This window comes from Orycteropus afer, unplaced genomic scaffold, assembly GCF_000298275.1.
Source record: "Orycteropus afer afer isolate SDZICR_OR568_19922 unplaced genomic scaffold, OryAfe1.0 scaffold00140, whole genome shotgun sequence".
NCBI classification, from domain to species: domain Eukaryota; kingdom Metazoa; phylum Chordata; class Mammalia; order Tubulidentata; family Orycteropodidae; genus Orycteropus; species Orycteropus afer.
Window position 1 is genome coordinate 4,360,775 of NW_006921727.1, and position 13,546 is coordinate 4,374,320.

The following is a 13,546-nucleotide window of genomic DNA, read 5'->3' on the forward strand; positions in this document are numbered from 1 at the left end:
CTGTGGAAGAAAAATAAATTCCAGGCTTCTTTTCTTAAGCAATATATTTGAATTATTCCTTTTAATAACCTGTTGCTTGTGAACTTGGCAACTCACCTGTTGTTGATCAACTTAAATGTAATTTTAAGAACAGTGTTTGTAATTTCAGAGTTGTAATAGAAAGATTTTTTTTTAAATTGAATACAGGGATGTAATGTTTGTTCATTGGACAGTGATAAGTGTTTTTTTTGTTGTTGTTGTTGTTACGTGCCGTCAAGTCAAACTTGACTCATAGCGACCCCTCCTTGGGTTTGTGAGGCAGTATCACTACAAAAGTAGATTGCCCCATCTTCCTTCCGAGGAGTGGCTGGTGGGTTTGAACTGCCAGCCTTCTGGTTAGCAGTCAAGTGCCTTAGGTACTATGCTACCAGAGCTCCTTGATAAATGTTTTAGGTACATAAAAATTTTATGACTCAATCCTTAGAATGTTTTTCACTGATTTTATAGTTTTTTGACTCTGATAGACACTAGATGGCAGTATAATTATCATAAAGAGATCTGAATTAGACAAAAAGTATGTTTTGTGTAGAGATGTGCTTTCTTAATTTTGATTTGAAAAGGTCAAATGCAAATTAATTTAGCTATGAATTTTTGTCCAGTAAACCTGTACAACTTGAAAGTTAATTTTGATTTTTTTGTCAAATGATGCATTTAAAACAATCATCTCCATATGATTTAAAACAAGTCCTAACTTTAGAACTTGTTTTAGTTTTTTAACCACTTACCTGCTCATGTGACATTCTGTGCGCGGCACAGGGCTGACCCACACTAGGTATGCTGCACATCTTAATGTTTGGCAGTTGTGCAGCTGAGCCTTGAAGAAGGAGGGGGTAGCTTGCGAGCTTCAGAAAGGAGTTGGAGTTTTGAACCAAATCTTCAGAGGAATAAAATTTTTTCATTTGACTGGTGTATAGGGTTTATGGAGGAATGGTTGAAAATAATATACCTGGAGCTCATTTTGGAATAGGGTAGATCTGATAGTAGGTAGAGAATTACAGAAACTAGAGTCTAAATAACTTAGCAGGACCTAAACTGAGTGCACAGACCCTTGTTGTCAGAATTGGGTGAAGTCTAAGTAGACCTGGCCAAAAAGCTGATCTATGTGGACTTTCTTAGCACCTATCTTAGGAATCCTTAATTAGCTCTAAGTGGGTCAGGTCCTAGTAGGACTGAAACCGCAAGAACCTCAGATGGGAAGGTCAGAGGAACAAGGGAGCAATCATATTCTTACCGACTGAGATAGTGAGGCAGGCTGTGTCTGGATTTTTAATGTTAGACTGAGGAATGCTGTGGGGCAGTGGAAGGCACCCAGGCTTTGGGGGAGGCCAAGCTGAGTTCTATTCTTGGCTCTTCTACTTTTATGGTGGTGATGGCACTGGGTAAATCACTTAACTACTCTGAGCGTGAAAAGTGCTCTTTTATGAAACTAAATCAACTCTATGACAATAGATGGAAATGAGCTGTATCAGTAGTCAAGGAGCTGAGCTAAGAAGCTAACATGATCTTACAGTGGAGTGATAAAGGGTAGGACTTGATAAGGATGAGAAATTGAATCTGAAAAGTGAAATTTTGAAAAAAGAAAGGGGTTTGGCGATAGGTAGTAGAGGATGAAGGAGACAGTTTAGTTAAGATTACTCTAAACTTTTTAGCCTGAGAGATTAAAAAAACAAAATAAAACTGTAGACTGCTGAGAGAAATGAGGGTAATGGTAAGGGGAGAACTAAGACTTTCTCAGTGGGTGTGACAAAATATGATAGGATATTCTGTGCAACTAACTGTCTGATGAGCAGTTGGAGATAATGTGAGCAGATCAAAGCTGAGAAGTCAAAGGTACAGATAATAAGCCTAGGAGTTAGCTATATATGAGAGAGAAGGGGCCTGGCGGTGGGGTCCAAGAGAACATATGTGGAAAAGAGCAGAGAATCAAGGACAGAGCTTTCGAGAAGTCCTCTGATTAGGGATAGGAGGAAGAAGATCCAGCTGAGGAAACAGAATAACCATCGGAAAATACAGCATTGAGGAGACCAAGGGAAGAGAATTTCAAATAGAAAGGAATGGTCATCACTTGTGCTAAGTCACTAGCATGTTAGAGAACTAAGACTGAGTTCACGTAAATAGTGTTGCCTAGAAGAAAGACAGTGGAGACCTTGGAGAAAATTCCCCAGTAGAAAATTCCCCAAAAGCATTGGGAGCACAAACTACGTAATAATGGACCAGATGTGAGTAAAAGGTTAGGAATTAGAAGCAGTATGTTTAGACCCTAAGTTTGAGGAAATTAAAGGAAAAGTCAGTAGTAGATAGAACACAATACTCTCCTATGTGTTTGTATGCTAAAGGGAGTGCTTGCAGAGGAAAGATTGAGGATAATGGATAGAAAGGAGATGATTATGGATGCTCTTACTTATGCTGTAGAAGGGAATGAAATTAAGCATACATTGCAGGGGCTGCCATTAGAGAAGACGAGAGGTGACCTCTCTTCTGAAATTCTTACTGGGTTTGACCCTAAGAAATGGAAGGATCTAGCATTATTGCTGCTTTGATTGTTGTTGTGTGCCCTTGAGTTGATTCTGACTCATAGTGACCCTGTATGACATAGTAGAATGGCCCCATAGGGTTTCCTAGGCTGTAATCTTTATGGAGGAGCTCTGGTGCTCATTGATTAAGGTATTTGGCTGCTAACCAAAAAGCTGGCAGTTTAAACCCACCACTCACTCTGCGGGAGAAAGATAAGGCAGTCTGCTTCTGTAAAGATTTACAGCCTTGGAAACCCTATGGGGCAGTTCTACTTTATAAGAACTCTGTAAGAACCCTTATAGTCCTATAAGATTGCTATGAGTCAGAATCAACCCAATGGCAATGGATTTGGTTTTTGGAATCTTTATGGGAAGAGATCACCAGGTCTTTCTCCTGATGGAAGCACTGGTGGATTGTAACTATTGACCTTTTGGTTAGCAGCCGAACACTTAGATATTGCATCACCGGCTCCTTGCTATTGGTTAAACTCAGTATAATGATGAGTTCTTCTGTGTCCTTGCTGTATTGTGCCTTCATCTAACATCTTTTCATTACAGTGAATTAGATAATAAGAAAGCCCTTTGAGATTCAGACGTCTTTGGAGTAGAGAGGAGGACCAATTATAGAATTATCAAAAGAACTTTGACTTCTAATATCCTATGACATTCTATTACAGATGTTTTAGAACCCAAATTACAAGGTGTCATGACTGTTGAATTATCACCAATATTTTAAAATTAGATCCTTTCAAAATGAAACACATCTATTTTTTGGTGAAATCAAAATATTCCTTCTTATTTAAGTAAAATATTTTTTCTTAGTACTGTGATTACTAGGGAGTTTTGGTAGCATAGTGCCTAAAGCACCGGCCTGCTAACCAGAATGCTGACAGTTCAAACCCACCATCACTCCTCAGAAGGAAGGTTGGGCAATCTACTTCCATAGTGATACTACCTCAGAAACTCAAGGAGGGGTCGCTATGAGTCAGGTCTGACTCGATGGCACATAACAATGACAACAACAACTGTGATTACTGAAGGTTAATATTTTAGTAGTTATTACAAGATACAAGTCTATTTAAAACAGTGGTGGTATTACTCTCATGCAGAGTAACTGGGCTTTTTTTCCCCATTTGTTCTTTACTTGAATAAGGAAAGGGTTTTCCAAAGACCAGTTTATTTATTTTTAATATTTGTTGTGAACATCACAAATTAAACCTATTTTCCAGCCAGACTGTCTGAAGGTAAGCATTATCATCACAGTGATCTCCTGACATGCTAGATCCAGAGATACAAAGGTAATTAAGTATGTTGTCCTGTTCCATGGGGGAATGTACATAAAAATAACTATTGTTGAGGGTTGTGAGTCTGTTAGCAATTTAAATAAAAATAGAAATGCAGAAAGGAGAGAGGTTGCTGTGGTAAAATTGGAAGGGTACTGGAGAATGAGGGGAATTTCTTACAGGTTTTAGAGATGGCATCAGAGATTAAAGATGGACCATCTCTGGGAGAGGGAGCAGTGTGCATGGACTGAAAATGGATAGTTTAATTTTCTGGGAGGGGACGTAGAGTGGAAATTGCTGGTTGACCTTTGTGCGTGTCGGTATAGATAGCAGCCATTATATTTAAAAATTATCTTGACTACTATCCATTGCCCTCCAAGACACTGACAGTCAAAAAAAAAAACAAACACACTAGCCAACCAACCTAACTAAGCTTTTACTTTTGCCAGCTTGTCTTGTAGAATACTTAGATTTTGCCACTGGAGAACGTTTAATTTCCTCTTTATATAATTAAGGGAAATTGCACAATGCAAGGTGTATTGCTAACAGACATCAGCAATGTCTTTACAAACTTGACTATTTAATTGAATATTCTGATTTGGTAATATAAAATGAGTTCAGTTTTTGATCATTTGAAGACTACCTAGAGAAAAGCAATCATCAGTTATTTTTTTATTAGTCATGACCTCTGCTTATGTGTAGGCCCATTGCATGCCATACTAATTTCCTTTTTACTATATCTGTGACTCAGTGTAAGAAATATGTACACCTTAACTAATCAGGCTCCATACTGATTTATTGTTTTTACAAGGCTCTAATAAAATTGTGTAATATTTAACTAGGGTACAATTTTGAAAGTTACATATATAAAGTTTAAATGCCTTAATTCATGCATAAGAATGCACACAGGTGTTTCCTTTGGCCAAGTGTTCGATGCTTTAACTCATAAAATTTATATATTTGTTTATATGAAAATCCTATAGATTTATAAGATATGATATTAGCCATTTGTCAGGTAATGCAGGTGGCTTAGAAATTTATTTGATAAAATATTAAAAACTATATTAATAGATTAATTTTAGAAATAATCTTTTTAGAATATTTTAGGCATTTCATATTTACGATCCCTTTTTTAACTATTGAATCATCCTGTTATTTTCTTATGCTGCTGTTTTGCATAATTGAGTAGTTTTTCTTTTTTTTTTTGCAACTACCAAGATCAGTTGTGTATGTGTGTGTACTATATACATTGTATGATAGAGACTCTGAAACTAAATTTGAAAGGCACCTTCCAGTCTCTCTTGACTTATATTTGCTTTTTGTTTGCTCTCAGATTTGTTGAGTCACCAGTAGTTTCAAAGGTTAATACAGACTTTGCTAGTGTGTTTGCATTTCAGAAAACTGAAAGTTAAAGTGTGGGTCAGAATATTCTCACATAGTAAAGCTAAGAGTTTGACTTGAAAGCTCGACAGCATTGTAATTTGACAGTGAGCAGTAATGTTTGTCTGAGAGGATTGGTGGCCAGAAATAAGCCACAGTGTCTAATGAGACACAGGGGCCTGGCTGGGCAAGATGCCATGACATTTCTTGCGTGTGTGTTTCTCATAAGCAAAATGGCCTTATACTGAAGAGGATGGTCATGAAGTCTGTGAGGACTTAGAATTCAGAGTGGAAGTTTTGGACTTAACGGAGAAGATTTAAGTAAGGCCTGGAGTTTGAAATGAGTGGATCCGTTCAACTGTGATTTCCTACAAATCAAATGGGGAATGTCTGTGGATGTGTAAGAGCTGAGAAAGAAGAACAGTATTTGGATCCTGCCAAATCTCCTTTGAGTCCTGAAAAATATTCTCCTGGGAGAAAATATTTCAGAAGAAAAGCGATCAAGAATATTGTAGGTGACATAGAGTCAGAGCCAAACAATGAAAACAACAGCAAAAAGAGGAACAGCATTCAGCTTTCGAGAGCACAGCCAGCTCTTTTATCCAGGAGACTGGTACGGGAGGAAACTGTTACCTCTACCACCACCCTGGAAGGTGGTATTCAGCAAGAGAGGACAGAAGTTGTAGTTGACAGTGTTAAACAGAAACTTCTGCTGAGTGCTGCAAGCAGTTGGTCTTACCAGGCGAACATTTCTCCTGCTGAAATCAGTGAGACAGAAGTTAAACTGGATGAACAGATTTCAGAAAAAGACTGTACTCCATATTGCGCAAAAAGGAAGAAACATTTAGATGATGTGAACACAAGAGAAATAACATTCCAGAGAAAAACTGATGTCTTTTCTTTTCAAAAGGCAGCCAGCTTAAGTTCCATTCACTGTGGCCCAGAGAGATCATTACAAAAAAATGAGTTTATTGAAAAACCATCAAAAAATGAAAGCAGTGTTCAAGAAAGGCAAAACACTGAGGAATTTTGTCCTCATGCAGTATACCATTTTCAGTTTGGGAAAAAGAGATGTCATTCCCTCTGTACTAATGTGTCCTTTGCTTCCAAGGACACAAATGGAAATGAGGTAAGTGGAAAATGGATTCTAAGAGTTTTAAGTTTAAACAGTTTTAAGCAGTTTAAAGTACTCCAAGTAAATACTCACATCTGACTTTGTATTATTTATCTTTATTAAAAGTTATTTTCATATTCGTTTATGTGAAAGTTGTAGAGTTCTTTACAGCAGCAGTTACTTGTTTTAGGTTTGATTAATTATGATTTTATTTTTTGTGTTATCTGAATTCTTTAATCACACTGTAATTTAAAAACCTTATACAGTTTGTTATGTTGGGAGAACAGAAAAGCATCCTCGTAAGAGAGTGTACGTCTTTTGAATTTCCTAGCTCAGATTTTCTACTTTGTCCATAGAATAGCTGTGGAAGCATAGCTATATTGTAGGTCAGAGTTAAATTAGAAAGCAGTCGTGATATGATAATAGCTTTAGGAAAATTCAGGAAGGATACTATACAACTGTCAGTATTGACTTGTTGATACATAAATTTGAAAAGCCAATTTCTAGTTTTCTTGTCAGGTTTCATGCACTGAAACACTCACATAATTGCTTTAAATTTCATGTGTGTGTAGCGTAGGTGGGAGGTAGGGTGGGGGCTTAGAAATTGCCCTAATCTATTCTGTCTTTTTGTTTTGTGAGTTACTCCCTGGCCCCAGTATGAAATCAGAAATCATTTGGGCAGCATGTCATAGGAGTTTGAATATGACACAGACAAGAAATTGAGGTCTTTGTTCCTCTGATATTTAGCTTTAGACAAGTTACTTTTTTTTTTTTTTTTTCCCACTTGTCTGTAAACTAAAAGTGAATCTTGATTTATTTACTTGCCTAAGAAGGCCATTACCCAAACAACTCTTACTGCTACTTACCAGATAGGAGTTGATGGCTTTGTCTTTAAGCTATTCATACCTTTGTTTTTTAATGAAAAATCTGGACATAATGGCATTTGTGATGTTAAACATTCACAAATAGGATTAATAAAGACATCGATCATATCATTGGGCAGAGATTATTTGCACAGTGATAGAATATGTTTTGCTGGGGTGAGTGTATAAAATCATCATTGACCTTGGCAGCTGAGTTCTGAAGTCCCTGGTTATATTCAGCACCACACCTTGCCAATATTATGTCATCTGTTCTATTTACATTTTACAGTAGTGACATTTTAAAAAGAAAACATCCAGTCTGTGTCATTTCCTGTACAGGTCTAGCATAAAGGTCAGTGCAAAAGGAAACTGCTCAGCTGCTATGTGTTTATGAATGTAAAGCATTTGCTTTACCCTCACATGTGTTCTCCAACTGGCTTTTGTGTAATTTGGCTTCAAGTACTCCTAAAGTTTTTTCATTGATGGAAATACTAAAGTATTTCCTATGAGTCGGGGCCGACTCGACGGCAAACAACAACAACAACAACAAATATTACATATCCTTTTTTTTTTTTTTTTTAATATATATTATCCTCATAATGAGCCCTGGTGGCACAGTGGTTAAGCCCTTGGCTGCTAAACAAGGCTTGACAGTTCAACCCCACCAACTGCTCTGTAGAAGAAAGATGTGACAATTTTCTCCCATTAAGATTTACAGCCTTGGGCACCCTATGGGGCGTTCTACTCTGTCCTATGAGTCAGAATCGAGTCAAGGACAGTGGGTATTATCCTTGTGTCAAATATTTTACCCATTTTTCTAATTTGTGTATCTCATGACTTTTGAAACTTAAATGTGAAAATAAGTTATAAACGTGCCAAACAAATTTGTTAAATAATTGTGATATGGAGGCACATAACAAACTCTTTTATAAATCTTTGAGGTCATAGCTAAATGGGGCAGTCATTATTTTAGCTGAGGAGTTTGGTGCCTCACTTCCCTATAGTCCAGATAAAGACGGTTTATTCTCTCACATTCAAAGAGAGCAGACAGTTCAGCCATTCTTCATAGGACATCTTCCTGTTACCTTGGAGATGTTTGATTCTGTGGGCTTAATTATCTTTGGTTAGAACTGTCCATAGAACTCTTTTATCTTGCATTGGATTTTACATTTTTCATTGGAAAATTAGGTGAAAATGATAGCTCCCAACTCCTTCTTGAGCATTTCATTCCTGAAATGGCCTGTTAGCCCACAGTCCTTTCATTTGTTCCTTCAAGATCTGTTTCATAGCTTCCTGATATGATCCAATATTACTCTTAGCCAGTTGGATGAAAGTTTGAACCTAATGACTTTTTAGTTAGTCTCCAAGCAGAACAGTGTATGATTCTTTGAGCTTATTTTAACCTTAGCATTAGACTAAGTCTCTGACTTCAACTTCCCTGGCCCTGTGAAACTTGTCATTCTAGTGTAAGTGACAAACCTACTTCCTCTTTAAACCCTTACTGTGATATTCTGACCTAGAATGGCCTTCCTTGAATGCCCACTGAATATAAACTTTATAAGCATGATCCATCTTTATTAGAACTAAAAAAAAAAAAAAAAAAAGCAACTCATTGCCATTGAGTCAGTTATGATTCATAGTGACCCCTATTGGGTTTCCTAGGCTGTAAATCTTTATGGAAGTAGATTGCCCAGTCTGCCTTCTGCAAAGTGGCTGACCTTCTGGTTAGCAGCCAGATGGCTTATCCACTGGGCCACCAGAGCTCCCATGCCAGATGTTGTTATTGTTGTTGTTGTTGTTATGTGCCCTCAAGTCAGACCTGACTCATAGCGACCCCTCCTTGGGTTTCCGAGGCGGTATCACTACGGAAGTAGATTGCCCCATCTTCCTTCCGAGGAGTGGCTGCTGGGTTTGAACCGCCAGGCTTCTGGTTAGCAGTCAAGTGCCTTAGGCACTATGCTACCAGAGCTCCTCCATGCCAGATAAGGAGGTCTAAATAATAATAATAATAATTATTATTATTATTATAATAAAGCAATATTCTGCATTTGTATATTGCTTTGGAATTGGAAAAATACTGTCAGACAAATTATGTCTTTTGATCATTCCAAAAACTGTGCATAAAATAGGCAAACTAGACAGCTCTTTTATAGCAGTAAGCAATGGAGACTCTGAGTAACATCCCCAAGGCAACAGTAAATTGGAGTAGCTGAGTGAACCTAAAATCCAAGATTACTAAGTATGTAAGGTATAAGGAGCTCTCGTTAAGCACTTGACTGCTAACTAAAAGGTCAGTGGTTCACATCTACCAGCTATTCCGTGGGAGAAAGATGTGGAAATCTGCTTTCATAAAGAATACTTCCAAAACCCTATGAGGCAGTGCTACTCTGTCTTATAGGGTCACTCTGAGTCAGAATCTACTGGATGGCAACAGGTTTGGGTTCATGTAAAATATGGCACAATATCCTACTTTATTACCAAAGAAGCATTGAAGATGATTTTTGTAAGTTCAGAGCAAAGGTTGATGTTCATAGCATTATCTTTGAATGGTATGTACTGTACTTAACACAGAGGTGACAAAGGGCAGGTTATTTTGTGACAGGGAATAATGAGCTCAAGGTCTGCAAAGTGATCCCCTGTTTTTCTTAAACTCACATGCTTCCCATACCTTATGACAAGGTTCTGTCTGTGCCCTTCAGCTCTTCCCATGAAGCATTCTTCTCTCTTTAGTTTCATAAATCACAAACTACTGCCATCCAGTTGGTTCTGACTCATAGTGACCCCCATTGGGTTTCCAAGGCTGTAAATCTTTATAGAAGTGGATTGCCTCATCTTCCTCCCATAGAGCAGCTAGTGGGTTTGAACTGCTAACCTCTGGTTAGCAGCCAAATGCCTTACCCACTACACCACTAGAACTTCTTCGTAGGTCCCACCTAAGTTAACCTTCAAGCAGAAAAGTGTGTGATTCTTTGAGCTTATCTTAACCTTAGATTTAGATTAAGGTTTATAGCATTAAACCTTCCCAGACTTATGTTGATCTCAGTGAAGATGATTGTTTTTTTCTGTTTATAGACTGTCGGCTCTTTAACCTGACTGTACATAGGAGTTACCTGAGGCAGCTTTTTTTTTTTTTTTTTAAATACAGAAGCCTGAATGTCACCTTGAGTGATTCTAATGTCATTGATTAGGGTGGGGCTTCCTAAGTGGTTCTAATGGTCACAATTATGAACAGGGAACGTATTGGTCTGTAACCAAACCAATTGGTTGATTCTGACTCATAGTGACCCTCATTGGGTTTCCAAGGTGGTAAATCTTTATGGAATTAGATTGCTTTGTCTTCTTTCCAGTGGAGCAGTTGGTGGATTTGAACCACCAGCCTTTTGGTTAGCAGTCACATGCCTTAGGTAGTGTGCCACCAGGGTGCTTCTCAAAATGTGGCCTGAGGAACCTGCATCAGAGTCATCTGAGATGTTGTTGAAAATGTCTTACTTCAGATTTAACTTAATCAGAGTGTCTTCTGGTGGAAATGAGAAAATGTGTATTTTTTAGTCACCCTCTCACATATTTCTTAAAGACACAACTCATTTCAAGAACCAGCATCCCTGTAGCTTTCAGTTTGCTATCTTACTCCCTTCTCTGGTAAGCAGTGTGATGATGGGAAAGAAAGTGGGCCTGGAGGACAGGAGGCCTAAGTTCTAATAAGGCTTTGTTCTTAGAGAGCTTTGTGACTTGGATGATGTTGTTGTTGTTATGTGCCGTCGAGTAGGACCTGTGACTTGGATAGTCTTTTTAATTTCTCTAGGTCTTAGTTTCATTTTCTGTAAAAGAGGGATATTGGACTAGATTTTGATACTAATAAAGTAGAAATGGCATTTGTTGAGTACCCACTATATTACAGGCACACCCTCATTACATTATTTAATCTTCAGGGCAAGCCTATGAGTTCATTTTATTATCAGCCCCATTTTACAGATGAGGAAACTAAGGCTCAGGAAAGTTAATTAACTTGCCCAGATCACTCAGGCAGTAAGTGGTAGAGCTTGAATTTGACCCCAGATTATCTAAAAAGCCAAACTTTTTGTTCATCTCCTTTTCCTACACATTTCTTTTCCAGTTTTAAATTTCCATGACTCCATGTATATAACTAGATATTTTTTGTTTGTTTAGTGCTTTCACCCCTCCTTTCCTTTCTTTGTTAAGTTTTTTACCCTTCCTTTCGTTTCTTCCTGTGTCAAAAATTATGTGCCTGTCATATATTGAACCCAGGGTAGGAACTAAGAGAAGTAAAGCATAGCCCTTTTCTGCATATATTATATCCCTTTGTTTTTTCAGTAACAAGTGACTATGGCTCTAAATTGAGTCACTTGAAAATAAGTTAGCTGTAAACTGAGTCACTGAAAATAAAGCTTCTAGACTGATGACCATGAATAATTGAAATTTTCCTACCATGTGATTATATTAACTAATGAAAATTCAACTACTTTTTTCTTCTTTTTCGTTTTTTGATGAGTTGCTAATGAATAGTGTAGTGACCTATAGGAAAGAATCCAAAGAGAAAGATGAGAAATGAGTGTGGGTATTATATAGATTATGTGATCAGTCTCCGAATAATTAAGAATTGAATGTTTTTATTACATTGACTTTTATAATAAAAAACAAAATTTTTTGAGAACTATCTCAAAATCTGTAAAGAATACATTTATTTTGATCACTCACATTTGGTAATTGCCCTTCTCTTCACCCAAATCAGTCTCCTTGAAATAAAATGTATATTAATTTTTTTCTTATAACCAGGTTTTTATGAAGCTTAGACTTTAGAATTCATATTTAGAATTCAAGGAGTAGGATAAACTCATTTTTTAAATTTTTATTGTGATTTGAGTGAAAGTTTACAGAGCAAATTCACTTTGCATACAGCAGCTCACATACATTTTGTCTCATGACATTGACTACAATTTCCCACAAGGCAACAGTCTCAGAGTCTGGTCTCACAGTCTCCTAGTCCTCACAGTCATAGAGTCTGAGGATTGCATGGTCTACCAGTCTCTTGGACTAATTGCTTCCATGCATCTTTGCTTTTCTTCATTCTTCTTTGCTCTGGATGAGGGGAGACCCATTGTTGCATCTAGATGGCTGCTTGCAAGCTTTTAAGATTCCAGTTGCTACTCACCAAAGTAGGAAGTGGAACAATGTTTTGTGGAGTATGTTATGCCAGTTGAGTTTGATGTCCCCTGTGACTATGGCCTGAGCCCACAGGTCCAACTACTCACTCCCTCTGGGTAGCTGGCTTTGGCCAAGAAGTGACTACAACCTTGTCCCGTGTCAGCTCTACTATATACCTGGGAATTGTTACAGAACATACCAATACACTCGTAGAAACATTGTCGGCCAACCCTATACATGGTCTTGGGCATGCTTCCTCCTGCATGTTGTTGTTGTTGTTGTTGTGTGCCGTCGAGTCAAACCCGACTCATAGCGACCCCTCCTTGGGTTTCCGAGGCAGTATCACTACGGAAGTAGGATTGCCCAACCTTCCTTCCGAGGAGTGGCTGGTGGGTTTGAACCACCAGCCGTCTGGTTAGCATAGACATACCTAATAGTTCAGCCTGTCCACCCATCTATCTACCCATATATCCATGTTTGCCTTCACTGTATGTATAAAAGGGTTCACCTTTGTTGTCTGTACCTCCCATGCACCTCTTTGAGTTATCTTCTTCTTAAATGCCACAGTATTCATCACTCACATTTGGTACATTGCCCTTCTCTTCACCCAAGTCAGTACTTAATCTCTATCCATCCTTCAGTGTTCCCTCCCTTTCCCTCCCACCCCTGGTAACCAACAAAGAAAATTTCCTTCCATACATAAACATTTCAAGGAGTAGGATAAACGCTTAATGTGTTTTTCCATTCACATATTAGCTTTTCTCCACAGGCCTTGAAAACAAAGGTCATTCAGTTTATAGTTAAAAGATTAACTCACTTCTTTCTGAACCATTTTATCTTTCTTTTTTAAAGATTAAAATGCACTTACTGATTGTGTTTTGACTGCTTCCACTCCTCAGAAGGAAGGTTGGGCAATCCTACTTCAGTAGTGATACTGCCTTGGAAATCCAAGGAGGGGTTGCTATGAGTCAGGGCCGACTCGACGGCACATAACAACAACAACAATAGTCATTCCATGAACTTCAAACCAAGTTTTGAAAATTTAGTTATAAAATAGTTTCATAGATTTTGTGTATTACCAGCATTTTTTTTTTTTTTTAATTGTGATTTGAGTGAAGATTTACAGAGCAAATTCACTTTCCATACAGCAGTTCACATATACTTTGTCTCATGGCATGGACCACAGTTTAC

General features: G+C 37.8%; 1 protein-coding gene across 1 annotated transcript in view; it reads left to right on the forward strand.

Moving 5' to 3' along the window:
* The window catches only part of DST (dystonin), a 614,637-nt gene that overhangs the window by 348,076 nt on the left and 253,015 nt on the right, over positions 1–13,546 (forward strand). The gene's annotated exons all lie outside the window — the stretch shown is intronic.